The sequence below is a fragment of the Rana temporaria genome, chromosome 7 (genome assembly GCF_905171775.1).
Source record: "Rana temporaria chromosome 7, aRanTem1.1, whole genome shotgun sequence".
NCBI lineage: Eukaryota > Metazoa > Chordata > Amphibia > Anura > Ranidae > Rana > Rana temporaria.
In genome coordinates, this window is record NC_053495.1 from 37,246,048 (window position 1) to 37,272,323 (window position 26,276).

The 26,276-nt window shown below is 43.2% G+C and overlaps 1 protein-coding gene across 10 annotated transcripts in view; it reads right to left on the reverse strand.

Moving 5' to 3' along the window:
• The window catches only part of LOC120945227 (sarcolemma associated protein), a 159,630-nt gene that overhangs the window by 94,894 nt on the left and 38,460 nt on the right, over positions 1–26,276 (reverse strand). The gene's annotated exons all lie outside the window — the stretch shown is intronic.

The window sequence follows — 26,276 nt, forward strand, 5'->3', positions numbered from 1 at the left end:
GAAGGGAGAGAGTCCAAACCAAGAAACAGTCATTAATACTACTACAGCTCCTCCCTCCAGTACCATGACCACGAACAAAAAATCATTTAATAACTTTTTTTTTTTTTTTTTAAATACAGAAACAGTTCTGTGCAAAAAGGAATCAAGTACCATTTGAGTCTTTAAAGCAGAACTTAACCCAAAAAGGTGAAGTTCTGCTAGTTTGCATCCTCCCCCCCTCCACATTTGGCACTTTTTGGTGGGAGGGGGCACCTGGCTTTGACAGGTACCCGCTCTCACATCTGGTCACAACCGCAGTGTGGCTTGCTCATGTGCAGTAGGAAACCACTGTGAAGCCGCAAGGTTTCACCGTTTCCCTTAGGGCCCTTTCACACGGGTGAACGGACTGTTTTTTACAAGTCCGTTTACGGACTTGTAATGCATCCCTATGGGATTGTGGACATTAGCGGATGATGCATTCGCTAACGCCCGTAAAGATCCGCCTCCGCAAAGATTCGCTTTTTCAGACGGAAGAAAACCCTATTTTTCTTCCGTCTGGCGGAACGGTTTGGATGAATACGGACACACGGTCCGTATTCATCCGATTCCCCATAGGGGAGAGAGGAGGAAAGACAGGGCGGTCTCTGCACAGTGTGCGGGTACCGCCCTGTCCGCCGACAGCTCAGCGGGGATTTACGGATGATCCCCACTGAGCCGACGGACACACACGGGACGGATCAATACGGATCCGCTCCGTGTGAATGAGCCCTTACTGTTTATCAAGTGCAAAACATACACCTTTAAAAACACAGTTAGGGACACTCCCCTTAGCCTTATCATAGAGGGGGTAGGGGACAAGGAAGAACCAATGGGAACTCAACACTTGTACATTGAAACAGAAACTACAGTTCAAATGGGATTAGGATAAGCAGTCAGACCCTCCTTACACATCCCCCACTGGGATGAGTCTCCACACCCTTTGCCTACGTGCCATGACCCAACATGATTATGAGATGGGATGCAGCCGATACAAGGACCTTCATTACATTATCCCAACATCATTTTGTCCCCAGGTCTCGTAGCCCCACGCTTTAGGAATACCGCCATCTTGTATATGCCTTTATCAGCTAAAAGTACATTGTGTAATAAAAGCATATATTTAGCCCAGCCGGGCCAATAGGTTTAAGCAGCCAGAAACGACTCTAAGAGACCAGCCACAGATACCACGTTCACCCGATTTGGATGAACTGGCGACCGCAAAACACAAATGTCTAGAGGTGGCGTCTTCTCCAGGTGGTGGCAGATGGCAAATAGCCGTCCAAAACCCCAGTTCTCTGCTGGGCCATAGTCTGTGGGTAGGAGGTCAGCCCACAGCCCCCTCCAAAACACACAGTGACAGTGGGTTCTGTCACAAGTAGATACCGCTCCATCTACTTTAAAGTGGTTCTAAAGGCTGAATGTTTTTTTACCTTCGTGCATGTAGGTACAACACCTTCAGTGTGCAGCTGTCTCCACACCTTATACTTTCATGAGCCCGATATGGATCCAGCGACGTGCAAGAGTGCAGCAGCACTCACGGCTCTCTCCATCCTCATTGGCTCAGACAGAGCACAGCAATTGAGGAGGGAGGAGGGGGCAGGACTGAGCAATGCTCCGTTTCTTCTTACACACAGAGCAAGACTTGGGAGCGAGCACGCACGAGTGTCCTCACAGCAGGTAGCTTTCTATAGGGATACTGGGCGGGGGGAGTAGTGGTGTGGAGGAGGAGCCAGGAGTGCCGGTGACTTGTCCTTAAGGTTCCCCTAACGGGGAAGTTCCTTCAAGGACTGAGCAGGCGCAAACTTGCCAACGGAAATCTCCAAACCTCGCCCGGCATCCAGGCTCATTCTTTAACATCCCCGTGGATTGGAGGATGTTAAAAAAAGAGTCAGGAGGCCGAGCGAGAGGAGCGAGCCGTCCGAGCGAAGTGAGGACGTGAGGCCGCCTGGCCACTTTCCTCGAAATCCACGTCGCCCTGGATGCCGGCCGAGGTTCGGAGATTTCCATCGGCAAGTTTGCGCCTGCGCAGTCGTTAAAGGAACTCACGATAGCCGGAACCATATCGGCAGATCACTGGCAGAAGACCTGAGAGAAGAAAGTATAACAGGTTTGTTATTTTAAAGATCAAGCTTTTAGTATCACTTTCATAAACCAGCACGGCAGAATGTATACATTTATGTTAAGGGCAGCCCAACTACTCCCGGTCATCTCAGGGAAAATATTAAATACTACAGACTGTTTTGGGCTCTGAAGAGTCAGGGCTCCTTAACATTGCTATCAGATTTAATAATCACTGAACCACAACCAACAATTAGCTGTACGCTGTCTAGCTAGACACTGAAAGGCAATGACTGATTCATTTCAATGGTTTGGAGCAAATTTGCACATTTTTGCAATGCATCATTTGTTCCAGTTAGCAAGCTGCAGGGCTTTCATAAAATGCCAGAAACCATACTGGCGTAAGGAACACTAAGTAGCTGTAAACAGATTTTATTCCACCCAATAAATACATATTACAACAGCCTCAGTAACGTGATGAAGTTTGATCACAGCACATCCCAAACCTGATCCTGTAAATGAATGTCAACTGATGTCAGTGTTGCTCTCACATTCACTAAGGTTTGCTTAGTTTTGGCTCTTGGAAGGGATCACCAATCACATGGTGACTAGTATCCAATTACTTTCTCAGAACCTACATAACATTGCAACCATCATCACTCATTCCTCAATTATGAAATTCAAGAGCATGCTTTGCAAAAATAAAGAACTTTCCTTTAATTAGCAACATTTGCGTCAGGCAAGCTATGTAATGGCATGTAATCTTACATAGCAGCTCGTTCCTAAAGCAACCTTTCACTCATGGATGATGAGCAATGGTATAGTACTCGGGAGAAGTGTTTTATATTTAGAGTTGAAGGTTTTCTGCACAGCACAGAGAAGCATTGCTAATAGAAGGCAGCCCGATTGCCTAGTGCTCCATAGACCATCAATACACCGCACATAAATAACCTTTATGTGTAACCAAAACTTGAATACGCTTTGGATAGTGTGTTGAAGCTGTCAAATTATCTTTTGCTTAGTGCCCAACTGGAAAGATTTCCCTTCATTTCCTGTCCCAGAAACACATCAGGAAGAGGATATCATTCCAAGTGAAGGATTAGAATTAGGGCCCTTTCACACGTACGTACAGACAAACGGTCCGTTTTTTACAAGTCCATTTACGGACTTGTAATGTATCCCTATGGGATTGCAGACATTAGCGGATGATGCAAACATCCGCGTCCGCAAAGATCCGCTTTTGCGGACGGAAGAAAACCCTATTTTTCTTCCGTCCAGCGGAACGGATCGGATGAATACGGACACACGGTCCGTATTCATCCGATTCCCCATAGGGGAGAGCGGAGGAAAGACAGGGCGGTCTCTGCACAGTGTGCAGGGACCGCCTTGTCTGCCGACAGCTCAGCGGGGGATTTACGGATGATCCCCGCTGAGCCGACGGACACACACGGGGCGGATCAATATGGATCCGCTCCGTGTGAAAGGGCCCTTAGAACAAGTCTCTTCATAGGATGATTTACCCTCTTTACCTGTTCGTTAACCCCCAAAAAAATATTGATCCTGTGTCTTTAGCAGGTTATACAGCACAGTGCTTTGGTCCCCTGTAACACCAGAAATACCTGTCTGATCCTGCCAGTTTCTGCCTTCCCCTCTGTAAACTGACCACGACAATCAGGGCTGCTGAGCCCTGACACCGTGCCAACGTCATCTGCAGCCTGCTCTCCTATGACTGCCTCCCTCCCCCCTCCGCCTAACCTGCTCTAAATATAAATATATAAATTATATATATAAATTATATATATATATATATATATTATATATATATATATATATATATATATATATATATAAAAATCTGCTTATTAACTCCTGTTTTTTTGTTTTTTTGGGGGGGGGGGGACCTGGTTTTGACAGGTACGCACTCAGACTTTCTGGTACGGCGATCTGTGTTATGTCTTGCCCCTTCTCCTTCCCGATGCTGCCTTCTGGGACCTGTGTGTGTCCCAAAAGACAGGACTATTCAGAAAGCACAGTTCAACTTGCACATGTGCAGTAAGAAACCGGCTGTGAAACATGAAGGCTTCACTGCCCGTTTCCCTTACTTGCAATGCCGATGCCTGCACACAGAGCCGATGAATGGGCTTGGAGTGCAGACAATGCAGGATCCATGGACAGGCAAGTGACCTTAAATTAAGTCAGCAGTTACAGTATTTGCAGCTGCCGACTTTTTCTTTTTTTTTTTTACAGGCTGAAACTGCTTTAAAATACGTGGAGTCACTGACAAAGCATAAACCCTGATGAGTTGAGCCTCATTTTGATATTCTAATCTGCGAGTACTGATGGTAGACACAGTCAGTTATGCTGCCAGCTACACATTGTTATTTATGTTAGCCCTAAGCAGCAGCCAAACCCTTCAGTGCAGCTTCCCTGGACTTCCTGTTGGAGAGCATGCGCATAGAATACCAAGTCACAATGGACAGTAGGTGTCCATCTATTAATGCTGATGAAAGTGACTTGTGGTCCCAAGGTTTCAGTGCTGTCAACAGAAATTGCACACGCACAGCTCCCCACTAACCCACTAAAAGTACACATGCAAGAGCATCTCTGTAGGACCTTGCAAGGGAAAAGAGCCAATCCTTCATGTAAACTTTAGGTAGCAAATTATTAAATTCTTTGTGCCCATAAAATGTCATCTGCATGTCAAGAAAATGAGATCACCACTTTCCTTTCAGCAGAATGTCACAAGTGAATGGCCAGTCAAGTTCAGCAATAACAGTATTAACAATCGTCTCCATACAAAGCAAACATCACTGTCAAACAGGTTCTGTCGTTTTTGTTCCATTACCTTTTTCAAAACATAATACCAGTAGCGCATAAAAAAAATACAGGTCTATATGGTTTATTGCTTTAAAATCACCATTTTTTTTGTAGCCACTACATAGTTACAGTCACTGCTAAGGAGGTGGAGCAGGGTGAGCTGAGCTCATGATTCCAATTCCTGCCAACTTCCCCAAAAAAACAACGCATATAAATTCGCAACGTGTGACAATCAACTCTGTTCACACACTGCCAAGAAGGATATTGCAGCAGTGACAAGAATATCACAAGTAAAATTGGGACTGACTGCCTAGAAACTTCCTGGAAGGATACCTGCAGGTTTAAGATTTTCATCCGATTTATTCAATTTCCTTTAGCCTAAGGGCCCGTTCACACCAGACGCAGTTCCCTAAAGTTTTGTGCACATTTTTTCTGCACTAAAAATGCATGCAGTGGTTTCCATGTATTCCAATGGCTATAGTTCACACCATGCAGTCAGTTTCTGGTGCATAAACTAAGAAAATTACTGCATGGTGTCAACTAGAGCCATTGGAATACATGGAAAACACTGTGCATGCATTTTGTGCAGGGAAAAAAAAAGCGCACAGAGCTGAACGGAACTGTGTCTGGTGTGAACTTGCCCTAAAGGAAATTGTAAAAGTAAATTGTATATTGTACAGCCAGCCTTAGGGCCAGTTCACACCAGACGTAGTTCCAAGAGACATCTGTGCAGTTTCTATCTGTGCCAAAATCACAAAAACTACTTTTTGAAATCAGTGCGGCGTCGCACTGATTAGGATGGTGACGTTGCCGGCAAATGCCGCCGATTTGACATGTGATCTGACATGTCAAATGGCACCAGTGTGAACCAGGGCTTACACAATTTCACACTACCAGCCAGAATGAGCCCTTACATTTAAAGAGCACCTGTCATGGCATCGCCTGTTAGCGGCATCCAATCACCTGCTGCCAACACGTCCCTCTCACTTTGTTGTGTCACTGCCACATCACCAGCCATCCCATTAAAGTGAATGGGGCTGTCAGTGAGTCAACAGAGGGTCAGAGAAGGACCTGCTGTAGAACAGAGATGACAGTTGCGCTTTAAAAATGATGATTTAAAACCTAGTTGATTTAAAGCAAGCCTTTTTACTAGTGATTTAAAGCAACTTGATTTATTTAAATCCACCCTGCTTGTCCAAAAGTATAGGTACTCGCAGGGGAAATAAATAAAAAAATAAAAATGGTATTGTTGCAACCCTAGTAGAACTATTAAAGAAAAGTCGTACGAAAAGTCTTAGAACTTTGGATTGTCTTTCGTAAGTAGTTCAAGATTTCATTTGCTTTTAAACATTCCCTTTCGGAATATATGGATTTGGCTTAACAAAAAAAAAAAAAAAAAAAATCACATACACGTTTAGAAATTCAAACAAACATACTTTTAGGAGAAATGTTTATTTTTTATCTTGCTCCTTTGAATTTTCTAACCCATTTCGGTTGAAAACAAATGTCAATTTGACCCCAATAATGATCAGAAAAACAAACGAACATTCTTATAAACAAAAAACATATACCCAGTTATACCAACCTGTGGCCAAGCTTTAGGAAAACAACAAGTTGGGCAGACAGGTGCACATTATCAGGATCAAAATAAAGTGACTCAACAACAGGTATGACTCCCATTGGTCTGCCCAATTGCAATGTTTACATTTTACCAGCACATACATTAAATGGGTTGTAAAGCAAAATGTATGTTTTATTTTTAAACAAACATGTTACACTTACCTCCACTGTGCAGCTCATTTTGCACAGAGTGGCCCCGAACCTGCTCTTCTGGGGTCCCTCGGTGGCTGTCTCGGCTCCTCCCCACAAGAACTAACCCCCTACATGGGAGCTCTCTCCCATGGGGGTTAGATCTTGTGGGCACACTTCCGTGATACAGTGTGCAGCTATAGGATGCCTTAAAGGTGAAAAAACATTTACCTTTACAACCCCTTTAAGACGGCAACAAGCTAATAAACACACCATGTGACTTGTTTGGTACTTGTAATGCACTTCATGGGAGCTTCTCACACTTGTTAAAATAAGGCGGGTTTCCTCGATTAGATGACAACACGATGTTCATTATTCCCAAAGCATATAATAATTTGTAGTACGTCAGTCACCTTTTTACACAACGCTTTAGATTCTGGTACAAGAAATGATCAGTGTGGTCTAGAACAAAATGTAGCAAACCTGCCCCATTGAGAACAAACCATAGTTTTGATTTGCTACCCCCATCCTCAAGAGCAAATACCAGGCATGTCCAAAAGTCCGGCCCACGTTACGGTTTAATACAGCCCCCCTGGTAATAAAATTATATATATATATATATATATATATATATATATATATATATATATATATATATATATATATATATATATATATATATATTAATAATAATATATTACATTCTATGAGCTGCATGATTCTGGCCAAAATGAGAATCACAATTCTCACGGCGTAAAATCTTTTACATTTATACAAAAAAAAAAAAAAAGGGCTAACTTTACTGGCTAGTTTTTTTTTAAATTCATTAAAGTAATTTTTTCCAAAAAAATTGCATTTAAAAAAAGACTGCCTCGCAAATACAGTGCAACATAAAATATTGCAGCAATCGCCATTTTATTTTCTAGGGTCTCTACTAAAAAATTATATAATGTTTGGGGGTTCCAAGTCATTTTCTAGCAAAAAAAATAATGATTTTAACTTGAAAAGAGCTGTGAGAAAAAGGTTTGGTGCTTAAGTGGTTAAACGTTCCTAATTTACATACATACGTTTATTCCTTTGATGTACAAGTCAATGTGATATAATCAGGGCTTTTTTTCCTCAAACAATAGGTGCTGGAACTCAACCATGAACCCCCCAACCCACACGTCCTCAGAATCACAAACAGTCAGTCAAATTTCACTAACAGTAGGAGAGTCCTAAAGGGGCAATAAATACCAGGATTGCATTACATACAGAATGCAGAGTTCAGGGGGGGGGGGGGTTACACACAGAGTGCAGAGCTGTCACCTGTAAACACAAAAACTGGACATCTGTGTTTACAAGTTATTGTGGTGAGCAGGCACCAAAGGGTCTGAGCCAGAGGTGGTGGAACTGAGTTCCCCCAAGTTCCCCCTGAAAAAAAGCCCTGGATATAATGTTTAGACTTAACTTTGCACTGATAAAGAATGTTTTCAAAACTTGGCAGATTGCCCAGACTTTGACTTTTGGCTGAGAGCAGAGAGGAAATTCTTTGCAAACCAAAGCGCAGAGAGAAAATTATTTTCATGTCAAAGATCATGAAACCCTGTGTCAAGAATTGCAGCGGGAAAAAGATTGCGATAACGATTCTTGACGATTAATCGTGCAGCTCCAATGCCCAAGCTCATTCTTAGTGGCACTAAGGTATTCGTTGGGGGCCACAAAAGATATATAGCCAAATATTACGCCTGAGCTAATCTCTTCACCACCCACAGCCACAAAGGCAAGAGAATTCTTGTTGGGCAGTGCATTAGTGCGCGGACACACTTAAACCAATTTTTATGGCTTAAAGAATGTCAGGAAAAACGGTCAGCCCTCACGCATTTTCACTTCATCAAATATGGCCCTCTTTGAAAAAAGTTTGCACACCCCTGGTATATAAAGGAATTATCTTTTGTTGAACTATTTAGTGCTGGGAACCAAAAGGAAATACCAGAGTATAGAAGAGCTTGTGACTCACCTATGTGACAGTACAGTGCCAACCGCTGTCACACACAGCTCCAAGTCCAGCATGAGCTACAATTCAAGCAACCAAACCAGGCCTTTGAAACTCCCAGGGGCTAAATGAAGCAGCAGGGAAGTGAAAGTAAGGCTAAGGCCCCTTTCACACATGCTGTCCGTTTTTTATCTACGCTTTTATGGATGAAAAATGGACATCAATTCAATGAATCTCTATGGAAAAACGCATGTAAATAGATAATTATTTATTTACATACGCAGCCGCCGCCATCAGTTTTTTTTAAACTAATCTAAGAAGAGATGAAAAAAGAAAAAAAAAAAAAAACACACACTGATGAAAAACCAATGAGCACCGATGAATACTTCATTTAATCAGTTCAGTCACGTAAAAACGGATGAACGGACTGCATGTGTGAAAGGGGCCCAGTACACACTTCTCTGGGGGAGCCTGCAGTAAAGTTCACATGTAATAGGGGCAGAGCAAAAATTACTTTAAAAATGTCCAGATTATACAGCTAACAAACGCTGCACAATGCAAACTGAGCATTTAATATACTAGTCAACACATTGAAATAAACCAAACTTAGACGGTAATCTAAAAGGCCAGTTATAGAAATGTTTCCTAAATTTATTAAATGTGAGCTCCACACAAGTTTAGTCAGCAAGTGTAATATGTAAGCGCTGCCGTTCTTCCCTTGAAAACATGGCTGTCAAATATCTTCCTTTGCCTGAGAAGTCTCAGAAGTATAATTCAGTGTACCAGGGCCGGGTGTCTTAAACATAAAAGAGTAAAATGTACAGTTTATACCCATGTGTATTGTTTTCAAGAGTTTTATCAGTGGACACTAAGGCCCGTTTCACACCAAGGTGTTTTTCAGGCAGTTTAGCGCTAAAACTAGCGCCTAAATAACGGCTGAAAAAAAATCCTGCCCTGCAGTCTTCAGTGTGAAAGCCCGAAGGCTAGCAGGACCGCTCCTAAAGTCCTGCTAGCCGCATCTTTGGATCAGTGTGTTAACCACTTCTCCACCGCTCCTCCTTTCCACTGAAAACAATGGGACACTGCGGTAATACCGCCGGCAATGCGCCTCTTGTGGTTTTAACCCTTTTGGCCGCTAGCGGGGGTTAAAACCGCACCGCTAGTGGCCGAATACCACAGCAATTCCGACGGAATAGCGGCACTAAAAATAGCGCCGCTACACCGTCAGCGCACCTCCCGCCCCAGTGTGGAAGGGGCCTAATAGATTTTACCTAGTGGGTCATTCAGTCTATTAGAGATTCCAGCATGGCGGTCTGCTTTTCTTCTCAAGTTTCCAGGGCCCTTTGGGTTATAACTCTGCAGTCTAAATACAGGAATATAACAGTAGATACCCGCTAATAGTAGATTGCTTTAAGAAAGGCCTGGATTCTTTCCTAAATGTACAGAATATAACTGAGTACTGACATTTATAGGTAAAGTTGATCCGGGGGAAAATCCGATTGCCTCTCAGGGGATCAGGAAGGAATTTTTTTCCCCTGCTGTAGCAAATTGGATCATGCTCTGCTGGGGTTTTTTGCCTTCCTCTGGATCAACTGTGGGTATGGAGTTGGGTGTATGGGATTGTATTGTGTTTATTTTGTTTGTTTATTTATTTATTTAGTGGTTGAACTGGATGGACTTGTGTCTTTTTTCAACCTAACTATGTTATAAGGCCTACAGACAATATACACACACACACAGTGAAGTCTACAGACAGTGCAAACACTAAATGCAGTTTTAATTTAGGCTTAAAGATCCATCTCTTCATTACACTCGTAACATTATGGACTAAATCTAAAGAGAAGATTTCAGTTGATTTTCATTGTAGTTTGTATTGCAGCTCACAGTTCAGTTTTAAAAAAGTTGCCCCACTGTACACAGGAATTTCAAAGGTTTTTTTTTTCTCAAGGTGGTGTTAAAATGCTTTACCAGCAGGGAATAATTAAAACACTAAATCCGTTTAACTCGAGGAAGCCAGTCTAGTATACATTTCCCTTCAATGGCCTTGCATTCTAGTAGTGAGGGTATTGTTGTATATAGTGCAGTGGTTCAGGGAGTGCGAGACCTTTAGTAACATTTGACATTCCTCATATACATAGATCACTTTCTGAACTCATCCCAGGAGCCAACATGGAGTGAGGAGAGGCATCTCCAGGTTTTCTTTCAGAGCCACAGCCCAGAAACACTTGTTATACTGTTCCAGGTCACGTGCTGATCAAGGCTGCATTATAAAAAGTACAAAAGGGGGCAATTGTGGCCCTAATGCCACAGGTTAGGCACTAGAGTTCAAAACCATGTAGGAGAAGACCTGAGAACAAAGACCTCATGCAAACAGACTTAACCAAGGTACTCGCAGATTGACAGCATAGTAGCTATGTGGTTAGCACTTCTGCCTAGCAGCACTAGGGTCGGTTTGAAATTCCAGCCAGGGCACTACATGCCTGGAGTTTGCATGTTCTCCCTGTGCCTTTGTGGATTTCCTCCGTGTACTCCACTTATGAATACGGGTTAGTGACTTTAGATCAGGCATGTCCAAATTGCGGCCCCCGGGCGAATATGGCCCCCCTGAGGATTTGGAGAGATTATATATATATATATATATATATATATATATATATATATATATATATATATATATATATATATATATATATATATATATATATATTATATATTATATATTATATATTATATATAGCCATTGCAGCCTCACATGTGCCCGGGGGGCCACAAAAGATATATACTGTATTTATTGGAGCTGCCTCGGAGGGGACAGGACGTTCGCCGTCGGATTACATGAAGAGAATCTCCCATTTACTCGGCAGCATCTGTAATAGGAAGTCCCGTTTCCTTGGATGCCATTGGATTACTGTTCCGTTTATCATAGGAGGCGGGACTTTGTATTAAAGAGGCCACAAGTAAACAAGAAATTCTCCTGTTTGTAATCTGACGGGCACTTGTCCCACTTGTCCCTCCCCCTTCCTGTCCCCTCTGAGGCTGCAGATGGGCATCGATCAGGCTGCACTGATGGCAATGGTAAGGTTGCATTCAAGGCAATGGTAAGCCTGTGCGTGTTGTACTCTGATAAATACGGTATATCCAAATAACACGCCCAAGCTCACCTTTAGTCCTGAGCAGTGCTCGGGATTTGTTGAGGCCACAAAAGAGATATATACAGTATATCCAAATAAAACGCCCAAGCTCATCTCTTCACCACACACAGCCACAAAGGCAAGAGAATTCTTGTTGGGCAGTGTATTAGTGCGCGCACGAACACACTTGGATCAAATTTTAATGGTTCAAAGAATGTCAGGCCAAATAGTTGGCCCGCGAGCATGTTCACTTCTTCAAATGTGGCCCTCTTTGAAAAAAAAAGTTTGGACACCCCTGCCTTAGATTCAAAGCTCCTTTAAGGCAGGGACTGATGTGAATGTACAGAATACACATGTAAAATAAAAACACAATACAAGTACCTCAAATTAATTAACAAAATAAAAAATACCAACTCCTCCTGCCTTTAACCCTATGGTTGATAAAGTGGCCAACTTATTTTCAAAACGTTAACCTAGACGTTTAACGTTTACTGGTCCTTTCACATACCTTTCATTGATTGGTAACTGCCATCATTTAATGAGCTTATGCCGTTACAGAAACTAGCAGCCAGCATTCCATTACTTGTGTACAGCATGGACAGTCAGCCAAGCCATTTCAATAAAATAATTCCATTGTACAAAAACACACAGAGGGAGCTGGAAGGCACGGCTTTCACCAGGGCATTTTCCAGCACCTGATCCAGGTTTCGCTGTATACCAACGTGTACAGAATGCATGAACATCCCTGCTTTTGTTTTTGCTTCAGTGCAGAACAGATGTACTTAACATTGCGAATTTACAGACTATTTTTAGAAATGACAGCATTAATTAGCCAATGTATGCTCAGATGAACAACTAGACATAAACCAAAACATAAAAAGGTCAGCCTGCAAATCAGGAGGCACATTTGTAACAAGGCATTGAACTGCTGCGTCAGGGACGGTCTCAGGACTTATTTTATAGAAAAGCTTTTATCAACAGAAAATCAGACTTCATGGATCTCAACACTTTATTAACACAACTATATAGCAGTGCGTGTCAACTTATTGTAAATTGAATCAATACACATGCATTTTATTAAAATCAACTTTTTATAGTTATAAATTCTAAAATATTCAGGTCAAGACAGCCATATTTACTCTTTACAAACGCAGGCTATGTAGCCATTGTGGCTTGTGGGGGATCACCTTTTCTCAGAATGAAGGTCAGAGCACAGGCGGTTTCTTTTAAATCTGGCGGGTAGCCAGGTTTATTTAAAAGGGGTTTGCGATAGATACAAAAAAACAAAAAAGTAAATCAAATCCGGCGCTAAACTCAACAGTAGACTGCTCTCTTTACCAGGGATCCTCAAACTACGGCCCTCTAGCTATTGTAGAACTACACATCCCATGAGGCATTGTAACACACCGACATTCAGACATGACTAGGCATGATGGGAATTGTAGTTCCTAAACAACTGGAGGGCCGTAGTTTGAAGACCCATGCTCTATACGGTGCAGAGCTAGTCCTCGTCACTCACAAAATATGAGGTAAAGCAAACCTTTTTTCAATCCAAACGGAGCTCCTCTCTCAGATTCCCTTCCGCGTCTCAGGCCAGAGCCCTGCTGCGTTCTCTTCCTGGTCATTTAAAGTCCACCCGAGTGTGGACTCGAGTGGACCAGAACACCCGGGCCGGAACCAAGCCTGCCACATTGGCTGGAAAAACCTGGTGCGGTTTCCGGTTCAGTCTCTTATAATGGAACGAATGCGAGGTGAAATATACAGACTATCGTTAACCTCACCTCGCATACCGTCACACCATATAAAAGACAAATCTTTTCCGGAAAGGGACATCTAATAGTCCCTGATTGCCCCGAGAACAGGCGTGCAGTAACTTTGCACCACTGCACCTAAACAAAGCAGAAATTACGGACACCTCATTGTAATCCTTAACAGCCATTCTGAAAAAGTAAACTCTGGAACATGAGATCCTTTAAATAGTTACTATGGGATCCCTGGACTGTGACCTCATCTAATAATGCCTGAATGGTCCTTTGGTCAACAACACTTTGAAAGCCCCGTTTGCATGACACAAATAATCTTATCTGTCCATAACGCCGCGTACACACGATCGGAATTTCCGACAACAAACGTTCGATGTGAGCTTTTAGTCGGATATTCTAACCGTGTAGTCGGCACCATCCGACATTTGCTGTAGAAATTTCTGACAACAAATGTTTGAGAGCTGGTTCTCAATTTTTCCGACAACTAAAGTTCTTGTTGGAAATTCCGATCGTGTGCATGCAATTCCGAAGCACAAAAATCCACATAGGTTTGGAAACTTAAATTCTCCCGGCTCGTCGTACGTCACCGCGTTCTTGACGTTCAGAATTTCCAACAACATTTGTGTGACCGTGTGTATTCAACACAAGTTTGAGCCAACAATCCGTCAGAAAAAAAAAAAAAACATTGTTTTGTTGCCGGGATGTCCGATCGTGTGTATGCGGCATAAGAGTGCAATTCTGACCAACACTGCAAGGGGGCATTCTTCCCATTGGTCACCAATGCAAGGGGTATTTGTCCTATGGACCCCTAATAATATGGTTTATGCTAGGGTCCCCAAGACCTGAAACGTATTGTCAAACGTATTCTCAACTTAAACAAATTGCACTGCTGTGACCCAGAGGAGAAGCCCAGCCTAAAAAGCTCAGGCTGGACTTCTCCTTTAATACTGTGCCATTAGTTTATACTGGGTGAGTGGTGGGTTTACATCCACTTTAAGAAAGGCTGATTTGGGAGGGTCTCCAAATGGCCCAAACCTCACTCATTACATGAGTATTAGGCTTCATTCACACTTGGCGGACTCCGTCGCTACGGAGTCCGCCTGCTCCCGTCGGCTCAGCAGGAGATCAGTCCGCAGATCTCCGCTGAGCCGACGGATGACAAGCTCCTCTCTGCTGACTGAGCGGGGAGGGGCTTGTTGGGCACCGCTGTGTCCCTATGGAGCGATCTGATGAAAACGGACAGCATGTCCGTTTTCATCAGATCTTACCCGATCTGATCCGCATGGACGGATGGGGACGTGCCCCCCATACGTCGGTTTTTAGCGGGTCGGGTCGGATGTCAGCGGACATGTCTCCGCTGACATCCGACGCTCCATAGCGATGCATGGAGCGGCCGTTCAGGTCCGCCGACAGACGGACCCGAACGGCCAAGTGTGAATGAGGCCTTACAGAACAGCAGGAGTTTAGTATTACTTATAAAAAAAAAAGACTGCAAACTGCTGTACCGAGTGAGGTACCATTTTAAATGAAGGGGGTCAAAGGGTTTTTCGTGATCTTAAACCTCCATTACTGTCATGCATGTACTCGGAAATGCTCTGAAGCTAAACTTAATTACTAAAAACTTCCAAGCGGGAGGGTTGTAACAAATACCAGAAATGCCTGAGCAAGGACCGTCATGGCGAGATCACCAGGCATGATTTACTAAAAAGTACACATTTAAAAAGACAAAAACACAACTTTGACATCAGCATGTTAAAACTTAAAATCAGACTGGGATGAGATCTAGGCAATGCTCCTGCAGCAAGGAAATTATGAAAAAAATGTAATTCATAAAAATACTTCTAGCCATGAGCCAAGAGAAGTTTCCATCACATACATTAATCCTAATATGTAGGTCAGGGCCACCCCATATAGTGTTTAATTTCTCTGGAACCGCCCTTCTGTCAGAGAAAGTGGCAAAGCTCCAGTTCCTTAGTCATTGGGTGCAGCTCCTAAAATACCAGCAACTAAAAATTAGCACAGCCTTGTTAATGAGACAATATTCTTAACAAGAAGGCAAAAATAAAAAACAGTGAGAAGATGTTACAAGACACGTCATCTGCAGGCAAGTATGCAACAGTGAAACACCTTGTGAGTATGGAGATCACTGAGCCCGGGTTCGCATTGTAGCATACACAGACGACATCGAATGAGATTCTCACCTACACTGCGGTGCCGATCACATGCGATGTCTGTGCAATGCAAGTTCAGCCATACAGTTGTATGGCTAAAGTCGCATTGGATTAGCACTTATCACAAAAAAAAAAAAGGGGGGGGGGGTGCAGGGACTTTGTTTCCCCCCACACTGTATTCGGATTGCATGGGTGTCCACACCCATGCGATCCGAATCCACAGTTCGCACTGCAATCTGTGAACCGATCTGGGGGTGTCAAACATTGTATCTATTGTATTGACACTCCCAGCGGTTCGCAGAAGGCAGTGTGAATTGCCAGCGGAAGAGACACGGTGCGGGAAGCAGCACTGGAATCACACCTTCCGTTTGAGGATGCCCCACAGATGCGCAATAGGGTTTGGGTCTAGAGACATGCTTGGCCAGTCCATCACCTTTACCCTCAGCTTCTTTAGCCAGGCAGTGGTCGTCTCGGAGGTGTGTTTGGGGTCGTTTTGTTGGAACGGTGCCCCGCGGCCCAGTCTCCGAAGAGAGGGGATCATGCTCTGCTTCAGTATGTCACAGTACATGTTGGCATTCATGGTTCCCTCAATAAACTGTAGCTCCTCAGTGCCAGCAGCACTCATGCAGCCCCAGACCATGACACTCTAACCTCCATGTTTGACTGTAGGCAAGACACACTTGTCTTTGTACTCCTCACCTGGTTGCCGCCACACACGCCTGACACCATCTGAACCAAATACGTTTATCTTGGTCTCATCAGACCACAGTACATGATTCCAGTAATCCATGTCCTTAGTCTGCTTGTCAGCAAACTGCAGGCTTTCTTGTGCATCATCTTTAGAAGAGGCATCCTTCTGGGACGACAGCCATGCAGACTAATTTGATGCAGTGTGCGGCGTATGGTCCGAGCACCGACAGGCTGACCCCCACCCCTTCAATCCCTGCAGAAATGCTGGCAGCACTCATACGTCCATTTCCCAAAGACAACCTCTGGATACGACGCTGAGCATGTGCACTCAACTTCTTTGGTTGACCATGGCGAGGCCTGTTATGAGTGGAACCTGTCCTGTTAAACCGCTGTATGGTCTTGGCCACCATGCTGCAGCTCAGTTTCAGGGTCTTGGCAATCTTCTTATAGCCTAGGCCATCTTTATGTAGAGCAACAATTATTTTTTTCAGATCCTCAGTTCTTTGCCCTGAGGTGCCATGTTGAACTTCCAGTGACCAGTATGAGAGAGAGAGAGTGATAACACCAAAATTTAAACACACCTGCTCCCCATTCACACCTGAGACTTTGGAACACCAACGAGTCACATGACACAGGGGGAGGGAAAATGGCTAATTGGGCCAAATTTGGACATTTTCACTTAGTTACATGGTTAGGTCAGGTTGAAAAAAAAAAGTCCATCACTTAGGGGTGTACTCACTTTTGTTGCCAGCGGTTTAGACATTAATGTCTGTGTGTTGAGTTATTTTGAGAGGAAAGCAAATTGACACCGTTATAAAAATTAGTACAGCTTGTATATCAGTCCAGGATAAGCAAATATTTGCCAAATACAAGAGGCCTGTATATGCTTACATGGATGCTTTGTGCATTCCCTCCAGACATGTGCAGTAATCCAGTGTGAATTGCTCTATGAGGGATTTCTTGTAATAAAAAGACCGGTCACTGCTACTCTCACCCCTTGTGCAGGTGACCTAGATGATATTTTATTTATTATTTTACGTAGATTTGCAATCACTTTATCTTGTAACATTAAAAAAACTCAATCTGGCTCAACTCCAAAAATTAAGCAGCTCTGGGATCCTCTATGCTAGGCATGTCCCGCGGTCCTGTGGCCCATATTGCTGTTTTGAATGGCCCGCCTGGTAAAATGTATGTGTTTTGTGGCCCCCAATGAATGTCGGGTGCCAGAAAAGATATACATGCATGCTGCCTTGGAGGGGTCAGGGAGGAGGCCGAACGAGTGCCGTATATACAGCTGAATTTCCTGTTTGCACGACGACCTCTTTCAAACGGAAGTCCCATCTCCTGCACTGCCATTGGACGATTGTTCTGTCCATCATAGGAGGCGGGACTTTGTATTAAAGAGGCCGCTGAGAAAACAGAGTCTGCTGTATGTAATCTGTTGGCGCTCATCCTGCTCCCTCCCTAGGTTGCAGATGGGAATCAATCAGGCTGCACTGATGGCAATGGTGAGTCTGCATTCCTGGCAATGGCAAGGCACAGCAACGCTGGGGCTGCATTCCTGGCAACGGTAGGGCTGCAGATGGGCACTGACCCCAATATTGAAACTTCCCTCGTAAAGTGAAGGTGCGTGTTATTCGCCGATAAATACGGTATAGCCAAATTACACGTCCGCGATCATCTCTTCACCACACAGCCACAAAGGCAAGATAATTCTTATTAGGCAGTGTATTAGTGTTCAGACAAACACCCTTAGACCGAATTTTAAAGGTTTAAACAATGTCAGGCAAAATGGTCGGCCCCCAGGCATGTTCACTTCATCAAATCTGGCCCTCTTTCAAAAAAGGTTTGGATGTCTCACACCAAGATCACATAGCGCTGAAATTCTACCACCATGATTAACAAGTTCAAATGCTTGAGTACCATAGTTTGGAAACTTGGCTTTCATGCTATATACGAAAATACTTCCACATACAAAAACGCAAGAACAAAGCATTGAAACAAAAACATTAAGGTCATGTCTCAACTAGTGATTTTGAAGAATGCGTATTATCTGAAAGGATCAAGTTTCAGCGCGTTTTCAGAAACAACTCAAGGCAATAAATGATGCAAAGGATGAAACACAATTTAACATTTATGTTTACTAAACCAATTGCATCTATCTTACAGCTCTTCCCATTTCCCAGCTTCTATCAGCAGCTCATGTCCTACAGATTTATGAGGAAATATATTTATAAACATGATCACACACACAACCCTTAAGGCCCCATATACACTGGCGAACTGGGCCGTTTTCAATTACCTGCAGAACACTCAGCAGGGTTTCCTGTGATCAACTGCAGGCGGGAGGCCCCAATGGAAGCAATGTAGGCCTGACAGCAGCTATGTGTGTCTGTTCACATGCAATTGCTTATGCAGCCAGTATGTGAGAGGATGATCGGCCCAGAGTACAGCGTCCACCCAAAATGGGGCGCTCCACTTGTCTGCCGCCGCATTATACATCTGTACCATGCAACACAATGCGGGAAAACGCACTGCATTTCGGGCGTCATTAATTTAATATTGATACCCACGGCAGATCTCAACTGCAGTGTGTTTTCAATGCGGTGCGGGAAATGCACATGAAATGCAGGTTTCCTGCACCACGCTTTGTGTCAACGGGCCCTTAGTGCTGCCCTTTACTCTATTAGTCAGGGTTCAACTGCACTGGGAATTATTGTTAAACACTATATATATATATATATATTTTAAAATAAAAACAGCTAAAAAAAAAAAAAAAAACAATACACACACACACTGCAAACAGGCATACCCTCTATTGCAGGGGTCGACAAATCCCGGGCGCCAGGTCGCCATGGCGACTAGAAATAGGGCCCTGGCGACTTGGCTTGGAAGGGGGGGCAAAAAGAAAAAAAAAAAAAAACATTTTTTTTTTTGTGAGCTGGCACCATCTGGTGGTGAGCCGTTGGTATTACAAGTTATTACCACCAGATGTGTAAGCTGGCGCCATCTGGTGGTGGCCGTTGGTATTACAAGTTAAGCATTACAAGTTAAACAGCAATTCTAATGTAATTTTTCACTATTTTCACTGCCATCTTCCCTCTAATTAGAACCCCCAAACATTATAAATATTTTTTATCCTAACACCCTAGAGAATAAAATGGCGATCGTTGCAATACTTTCTGTCATGCCGTATTTGCGCAGCGGTCTTGCAAGCGCACTTTTTTTGGGAAAAAATTACACTTTTTTTAATTAAAAAATAAGACAACAGTAAAATTATCCCCATTTTTTTTTATATTATGAAAGATAATGTTACGCCGAGTAAATTGATACCCAACATGTCACGCTTCAAAATTACGTCCGCTCGTGGAATGCCGTCAAACTTTTACCCTTTAAAATCTCCATAGGCGACGTTTAAAAAACTCTACAGGTTGCATGTTTTGAGTTACAGAGAAGGTCTAGGGCTAGAGTTATTGCTCTCGCTCTACCAATCGCGGCGATACCTTACATGTGTGGTTTGAACACCGTTTACATGTGCGGTCGCTGCTCACGTATGTGTTTGCTTCTGCGCGCAAGCTCGTCGCAACGGGGCACGTTTTCTGGCTCCTAGATTCCAAGCAAATTTGTCAACCCCTGCTCTATTGTAAAACGACGAGCTGCATTTATTTGGTGCTGAAACCAGAGAACCCCTGTGCTGGATTTACATCATTCCAGCCTGGCCAATCAAAATGGTCAAAGATCCTAAATCCAGTAAAAGACCAGAAAAGGTGTCCGCGCTGGCGAGGGTGCAAGGGAGGCAAATTTAGTTCTCCTGCAGACTTTGCCAATTTTCACCCTAATGCACTGCCCCGTCACACTAACTTGATTTCATAGTAAATCCATAAATAAAATTGGTGGCTTTAGTACCACTTGTCATGCCATTTGTAATAAAAATGTAACGCCCCTTTCACACTAGCAGACCAATCAGGTCCACCCATCAGTTTTTCAGGCAGATCAGACCCTCCAGTCTCCTCTATGGAGAAGCGGGTGTCAGACATGTGTTTACTGAAACCCACCAATATCCGATTCGCTAAAAACAGACGGCTGGGGATCCATTTTCCATCCATCTGGCGGTTTGGATGGCAGTCGAATGTAAAACGGACAAGCAGTCTATTTATATCAGACTGCCCATAGAGGAGAGTGGTCTGTGTACGCTTTAGATAAGTGGAGCAGACACGGTTCAGCCATTCAACTGCTCAGCATAGACTAGTTTACAGATTCCCTGCTAGGCAGGTGGTCTCCAATAAAATACACCCATGTGGAAGGGGTCCAACAGTATGAGTGCTGGAGTTGAACAGACAGCAGTTTGAGATTTCTCAACAAATATCTGCTGTGGATTTAAAAAAGAAATATATATATATAAAAAAAAAATATATATATATATATATATATATATATATATATATATATATATATATATATATATATATATATATATATAATAGGAGCATTGACATGATTGGCATACTTATTAGCACTGTGTAAAACACCAGAAAACAGCAAAAAAAAATAAAAGTAATAGTAATTTCCTTTAGAAAATAAGATATATTTTTTCTAGGGCTGTGCAAATTAACTTTTAATTAAATCGATTAATCTTTAATTTTTTTTTGATCGATCGAAATTCTTTTGATTGGTACTCACCTCTCCGCCGGCTTCTGGGCCTTCCAGGGAGTTCCGTCGGAGATCCAGTAACGTCGCGGACACCGACGGGGCTTGCCGTGTCCATCTGAAGGGCTCCTTTGCTGTGCCTTCATATCTGCATGCCGGCGGGACCTTACACTTCCCTCTATCACTTCCCTCTATCAACCTGGGATTCTACAACCATCCACTGGGAGTTGTGATAGTTCCCTTCATGGGACATCTACATGCCGACGGACTGGTGTTAACCTCTCCTCATCTGGATTCAGCAGTGGTATCGTTGTACACATTTTTATACCAGTATCATACTTCGCTACATGTTTTTATGACTGCTTTTGGTACCTTTTGGTATTACTCGCACCATTTTTACAGTTTATGTAGCTACATCGATTTTATCTCCAGTGCAATATTCATTTTGTTACCTACTTGAAGACTATAAAAGTTTTAATGCTATTTCCATCGAGCGATCCCTTTGTGTGTTTTTTGTATCCTGCTATCCATTTTTCCAGTTGTTGGTAGCTGCACTGGGAATCAGCCTGCAAGGAGATCAGCTAAAAGTAGTTGGATCTGTATGTGCGTTATAATTAATCGAAATTAGTCGATTAAAAAAAAAACGATTAATCGAACTGAAAATTTTTGATCAGTAACAGCCCTACTTTTTTCCTTTTTATATATAAACTGAAAAGCAAGTATAAAGACCTCTTGATGTATCATAGGAACCTTAAAGAGAAGCTACAGAACAATCCAATCCGCACGTCACTCGCTCGTCGTACTCCGGTGTTTACAGATAAGCGGCGAATGATCCAAAGCAAAATGGACAGGCAGCATATAAATTATTGAACAAATCGCAGTAACATAAAACCACTGTACACACAACATTTCACAGGAAATTACAGGCTTCTCAGCAGCAGGTCTGTTTTATGTACTATGGCACAAAGTATGGAACCATGTGTAATGGGTCACATGACTAAAACTGGGACGCAGCCAAATAGCCGGCACGCCTGACACACCAGCAATTTATGGTTGCTAAAACACACGCAGGCCGGGGAAGGCACCAGCAACACACTCAAGGTCATCCATGGCAATTTCAGATGAATGTTGTGGAAAAGCTTATCCTGGACATGTGACTTTTCTGCGAACAGGAAAAAAGTCGTTTATAAATCCAAGCACATTCCAGAGTTTATTTAAACCAGGAATCAGTGAGAAAAGTTGAAGTCGCAGGTCCTCATTACCTAATGTTTACGGAGACCAACCCTGCTTGGTCTTTTGCCAACTGAACCTAGTGCCGTTTTTTTTTTTTTTTTTACATCCTCTTTAATAATAAGGTATGTCACAGTTCACAGAATGTTTGTCAAGTATTCTATAAAAGACTCTGCAAAGGGAAAACAAGTGATAAAGGTCAGCGATGATTACAGCGTCATAGCTAGAAGAAAAAACATTGCATTCTTTCCTTCAAATGATGATAAATGCACACAATGCTTTCGGCTCCTTGATGCAACTCACTTTCCTGCTCAGTGAGCCAGTCCCCTGACCGTCCTCATCTTATGGGTTTAGGGTAGCTCCTTACTCTTGCAGGGTCCAATGAAGTCACCCTTGAGTGTGCACTCTTGGCCAGGACTACAGCCAAATGTATATACTGTGAGCCATTACACTGCATGCGTCAATGCAAACATGCAAGTCGTACATTGCTTCCTCCTCCCAGCTAACTGATGGGCAGCTGCTTGTGTCTGCGCTGTTCCAGGGATACACAATACTCCATGCATGCCCTCCCAGGTGGGAAATTTAGGGAAGCTGTGCTATGGGACCAGGAGCGGACAACAATGAATCAAATGCTGTGAGGTGGGAGCAAGGGGCAGGACTGAGTTGAACTGTGTGCCAATAGATTCGCACAGCCCGGCTCAGGATCAAGCCCACATGTCTGCCCCAATAGAGGTGCTTGCCATCAGGGCTGTCTTAATGAGAGGGCACACCTGGGCACTGTCCAGGGGCCCTAGCTGCATGAGGGGCCCCTGCACTTTCCACAAAGCAGCTGGTCTTTGAGCCCACGCTGCCCGAAATTGGGTGGCCCATGATGGCACTGAGTGTGATAGATACACAGGGGAGGCAGTCTGCCTCCTACCTACTTGATGTCAGTTTACCTGCACTATCATCATTTTAGGGGCCCCAGAGAATTAATTTGCCCAGGAGCCCATGATGCTATTAAGACGGCCCTGCTTGCCATGGGGGGGGGGGGGACACAGAAGAAGTCATACCCCATGATAACTATATCTGTGCAACTTCAAGTCGCACTGACTTCCCTGTACTACTTTGGTCTGACATTGATGCGAGTTGAGGTCCGTAGACCCCAAGTTTACACAGGCATTCCCTGAAATCGCAGCAAAATCATGTCAAATGACCGTTTCTAATAACAGCATTTTGTAATGGGTAGTATTGAGAAAGTAAAAATACAGTCCCAAGCTTATTACATCCACTGCCAAACTGCCATTTACTTTTGTGTACAAAAACCAAAGTTTACATACATGTGTGCGCCTGTTCTCTCTATTCCTATTGGAGGAGGACACAAGACATTGCTTCTTCTCTCTGAAACGCATTTGCTATAATATTTCCTAAAATTAATTCACAAGAGTCAGTGACACAATCTACCAACTCTAGATATCACTAAAAGCCAACGTGTTTTCACACTTTAAAAAAATTTAATAAAAAAATACTGTAATCCCCCGGTGAATGTCAGCGCCACGCTGCAGCAGTTTCAGGAGACATAGGTGCAGTGATCAGCCCTGCAGACTGTCAAAATCAAACGTGCTAAAAAAATTCAGCAGCTGGCGCAACAACAATGATAGTAAAGAGGTAGTAAAGTGCACATTTTACTTATTTCCACATAGGTATATGTACATGGCAGTAGACACGCGCACACGCACACACACACACTAAGTGTCAAATTGTAAGCTTGGCGTTTCTGACATGATCACTGGAAGGTTTTGTAACACATGAAGCTGGAATGAAACGCTCCCAACAGTTGAACTAGATGGTGCTGCAAGTAAAGTAATACATTACAAAAGAACAACAAAAGAATTTTAAGAGTAACTACTACATCACAAGCCTCATTTACTACTTATACACCATTGTTAAAAAAAAAAAAAAAAAAAAAAAAATTAGGTTTTTCACTTTTTTTATTCCCTTTTCATGCATGTTGTATAACCCCAAAGCCTGCACACTTTATACACAGAGCACAAAGGTTTAGTAATAAGACACATCTTGCTTTAAAAAGGGAAATGTTGAAACAAGGCTATACAACAGTATAGTAACAACCTCCCCTTCACATGTAGTCATACAGACCGGCTCCCATGCCACCGCAAGGCATATCACTTCTAACTCTGACAGCAGCTGTCAGATAAGAGGCAGTCATACAAGACTCTTGTGTGCGACAATGTACGAGCTTCACCAAACTGGGAATAACCGACATGCAATATTCTATGAAAGGAATGAAGTCCTACAGCAGAATACCCCATACACATATTTCAACATATCTAAACCTGTAAAACAGTATGGCCATTAAATCATTGTTTTTTTGGCAAGGTGGCGGTAACTACAGCAACAGTAGCCTTTAAAATGTGATTATAATCAAAAGCCTATAAATGAACAGGATTGGAACATAAACGTTAAATGAACGGTTGACCTAAAAATTGCCCATTACTTGTTCTGATCACACGGTTTAGGCTGAGTTCACATCTTCTAGAGCTGCACGATTCTGGCTAAAATGAAAATCACAATTTTTTTATGGTTATGTTTTTCTTATTCATTGAAGTGCATTTTTTCCCCAAAAATTGCATTTGAAAGACCGCTGGGCAAATACAGTGTGACATAAAATATTGCAGCAATTGCCATTTTATTCCCTAGGGTCTCTGCTAAAATGTATATATAATGTTTGGGGGTTCCAAGTAATTTTCTAGCAAAAAAATATTGCTTTTAACTTGACAAGTGTCAGAAAAAGAAGTTTGATCTAAGAAGGAAGTTGGTTACAATGTTTCATGTTAAAGGGGAGTTCCAGACTTTTTTTTATGTTTATTAAAAAAGTCAGCAGCTACAAAAAAGCATAGCTGCTGGCTTTTAATAAACATACACTTACCTGCTCCACTGTCCAGCGATGCACGGAGCTCCGCTCCCCCCGGCGCCTCCATCATAACTGTGGGCACCCGACCTAGACAGCTTTCAGGTTCAAGGCCAGGCACTCAATGCGCATGCATGAGTGGCGCTGCGCTACACGATTGGACAGGCGATCGCCTGGGACCTGTCACGTGTCCCAGGCGAGCGCCTACAGGGATGGGCCGCCAAAAGGCGATATGACAGATCGCCTTACCAGTCCCTGGGCGGAAGGAGGAAGTGGAACAGGAAGTCCCACTCCTCCTGAAGCCCCCACTACCCCCCCAAAAAAATTACATACCAAATGGGGCATGTAAGGGGGGGGGGGGGGGAGTGGATTAAGCGGAAGTTTCACTTTTGGGAGGAACTCCGCTTTAAAAACTTGGCAGACTGCCCGGATATTTTCTTTTGACAGCTGAGTGAGCAGATAAGTTTCTCCACTTGTTATATTAAAGAATCAGCAAACTCTGCATTGGAGATCGTCAGGGGAGGGTTGAATCGAGATCATGATTTTTTTTAACGATTAATTGTGCAGCTCTACTACCTTCGCATACAGCTCGTGCGAGGGGTCCGGCGCATCCCTGTTCTCCATTTCAGGGACAAATTTTGGGCTGAATTTGGCCCTGAAACTGAGCCAAAGATGCACAGGACTCCTGTGCAAGCCACTCCAGAGCACCATAGAGAGCCAGTCACAATCTCTTTTCATGCGACTTGGATGCTGGGAAGCCGAATCCAAATGGGAATAGGTGTGAACCCAGCCTTAAGGAAAATCAATCATTAATAACCAAATGAAAAAAACAGCCAGTTTCTAGATTGTTCAAAGTTACCAGAGGCATTAAATATTAAAAAGATTACAACCAGATCCAATCGATGACCATCAAATTTATAAACTCAGATAAGCTGCCCAGATATGGTTCTTGGGGAAGAGAAGTTAATCAACTGGGTTGGAATTGCTGTTCAGTCAAATTAAAGTGGTAGTAAGGTTGGGGGACTTTACGGCATGCGCCGCAAGACATCAGCGCCCATCATTTCTGTAAAGATCTCCTAAACCGTGGAGTTTTAGGAGATATTTTGAGCACCTACAGGT